The sequence below is a fragment of the Ursus maritimus genome, unplaced genomic scaffold, assembly GCF_017311325.1.
Source record: "Ursus maritimus isolate PB19 unplaced genomic scaffold, ASM1731132v1 scaffold_2, whole genome shotgun sequence".
Classification (NCBI taxonomy): Eukaryota; Metazoa; Chordata; class Mammalia; order Carnivora; family Ursidae; genus Ursus; species Ursus maritimus.
In genome coordinates, this window is record NW_024424452.1 from 84,827,665 (window position 1) to 84,830,900 (window position 3,236).

Here is a 3,236-nt window from a genome sequence, read left to right on the forward strand (position 1 = left end):
CAGAAGCTTAACTTTTCAATCAGTAACAATCATTTGAGTAAGAGGATAATCATAATGCTCATCTACAGGAATTAAAAGCATTCAGAATACCTTTTTTATTTGGGTCAGAGGTTGAACTGATAACTTTTAAGCTCTGGGGGCAAAAATATTAACATGAAGGCAATCAGGAGTAATAGGCAAGTGCCTCAACTATCTGGCATAAGTATTTGGGGACCTTGGTCCTATATATATCTTCCCTCCTTTTGCACTACTTACTTACATCTCTTGGATTCACTCCTATTATCCCTCCAGTCTCAGGGCCTCCAAAGAAGCTACCCTGCTCATACAAAGCTTGTGTTAATAGAATATAGCATCTATCACTGGCTTCTGAGTATTTCATTCATTCCATCTGAATGTTCCTCTTCCTCTGTCATCAGCCCCTCTGTCTTCCCTTGCTTGATGACCTGTTTTTGATGTACTTCTCTGGCTCATGCTCTTTATTCTCCTTCAGATAGTAACTATGTGTAGAGATACCCCTGTGACCCTCATGGCCTGTGGAACTATTCAGGCAGACCTAGACCTATTTCCTACCAGGCCTCCCCATCAGAAGAGGGAATATTGTGTTAGATTCATCCATAAGTTTGGATACACGATGCTGTCTGTTTCCCAGATGAAGATTTGCCTGGCACCCTCCAGCTCTCGGATACTTGTCTGCTCAGTACAATTCTTGGCTAATGGATCATGGTTTCTGCATTCAGTTTTCAGTTTTGGTTTACCAGTTGATTTGTGTCCTTCTGGCAAGCTCCAGCATGTGAGCCGTAATAACAGTCCTATACGCACAGGAGCTATTCTCCCTGCTCTTATTTCCTTGATTATAAAAAGGCACACTGTATAAAAAAGAATGAAGTTCTGATATATACTACAACATGGGTGAACCTTGAAGACTTTTTTTGTTTGTTTGTTTAGATTTTATTTATTTGACAGAGAGAGACAGTGAGAGAGGGAATATAAGCAGGGGGAGCTGGAGAGGGAGAAGCACGCTCCCGGCTGAGCAGGGAGCCTGACTCAGGGCTGGATCCCAGGACGCTGGGGTCATGACCTGAGCCAAAGGCGGACGCTTAACGACTGAGCCACCGAGCGACCCCTAAAGACACTTAAATGAAATAAGCCAGATGCAGAAGAACAAATACTGTGAGATTCCATTTATATGAGGTACCTAGGTAAATTCATAGAGACAGAAAGTAGACAAGAAGTTACCCGGGGCTTGGTTTGGTGGCAATGGGGAGCCACTGTTTAATGGTTACAGGGTTTTGGTTTGGAGTAATGAAAAAGTTTCAGAAATATATAGTGGTGATGGTTGCACACATGGTGACTATAATTAATGCCACCAAATTGTATAGTGGTTAAAATGGTAAATTTAATGACATGCGTAATTTATCACAATAAAACAAAACAAAACAGCACAATAATATGTCCTTGACCCTCTACAATGCCTCGCAGTGCTGCTGTCTTTTCGTCTGCCTCTTAAATATTAGGGCTCAGCAGCCTTTGGTCTTTGGTTCTCTTCATTTATAGTCCTGCCCTCTTCCTCTGGGGAATCTCATCCTGTTTGCTAATGACGACTAAACCTATAGTTTAGCCTAAATTCTCTCCCAAGCAGCAGACCCCAGTTATTACGTGATTATGTGAAATCTCATCATCCCCCAAACTGAACTCATCCTCCCACACACAGTTTTTCCCTTTGTACAGTCAGCCTTCTGCTCTCTGCCAGCCAGCTTCCCACCCGGGACACTCCATTTACCCACACCCAGCCCCTCACAAAGCCCTGTCTATCTCACTTCACCCCGTGCAATGCTCTGCCCGTACGCCACAGCCAAGCCAAACTAAATTTGACTCTGTGCCTTTGGAAATCTCCTTCTACGTGGAATATTTTAGGATGAGTGTCCTTGCTTTGGTCTCAGTTCTCTTTACCCTCAAATTCTCTGCCCCCTCCACTTCAGAGACCCACGTGGAAATTCAGCTTCTGCGTCAGGCTGTTTGTTACCTTCTCTGTGTAATCAGTCCCTTCTCTCTAGCAGAATTATCTCCTGTCCTTCCTTGGTGTTTTTGGAAATCATTGTAAACGGAATCATTTTATAAAACATGTTGCAATGCATTGTAGTTATTTACTTGTCTGATGGTCTCCCCTAACAGGCTCTGATCATAGATGCGGGGGCTGTGTCCACGTCCCGTGTGCCACCAGGTCTGTGGTAGATGCTCCTTAGAGAGCTACAGCATCTGCATATGTAAACTTTCAGAGAACTAGATGTGCTTTCAACACTTGAGGTTCACATGCTTTCAGCAAGGTCAGTTCGTATCATGTTTTATTCTCTCTTCACCGTAGATACTGCTCACTGGCTGTCAGCCAGTCACTCAGAGCATTGTTGTAACTGCACTTCCCTCTAGCTTTTTGTGGCCTCTCCAGATGCCGTCTTGTCTGCTCAAATTTCATAGTTTTTTTTTTAAGCATGGGGTTTTGGGGTTTTTTGTTTTTTGTTTTTTAAGATCTTATTTATTTATTTGACAGAGAGACAGCCAGCCAGCCAGGGAGGGAACACAAGCAGGGGGAGTGGAGACGAAGAAGCAGGCTCCCAGCAGAACAGGGAGCCCAATACCAGGGCTCGATCCCAGGACCCTGGGATCACGCCCTGGGCAGAAGGCAGACTCTTAACGACTGAGCCACCCAGGCGCCCCTCAAATTTCATAGCTTTTTGTGGAGGTTTTTTTTATGATTTTATATATAAGTAATCTCTACCCCCAACGTGGGGCTCGAACTCACAATCCCAAAATCAAGGGTTGCGTGCTCTACCAAATGAGCCAGCCAGGTGCCCCAAATTTCATAGGTGTTAAACTTATTGGGACACATCTGATAGATATTGCAACACAATCTGCATATAAGCTAAAGGCTGGGAAAAAAAAATCCTAGGGGACCCCTGAAATTAGTGCTTCAGTGTTTAAAGTTGCATCACTTTCTCATTGTCTCATTTAATGATGATTTAGTGCAGTCTCAAAGCAATAAATCACATGTGTTTTTAAAATTACAATGACCCACAATTAATTTTATTTTTTTAAATGGTGGATCTTTTTGTACTATAATTAGAGATTGTAGGATTCCAAAGCAGATTTGGAATTTGTGTCTCTGAATAAATGCTATCAAAGGGACAGATGCAGACTTCTAATTATTTCACTCTTTTTTTCTTTTAAGTGAAGAGCTCTTT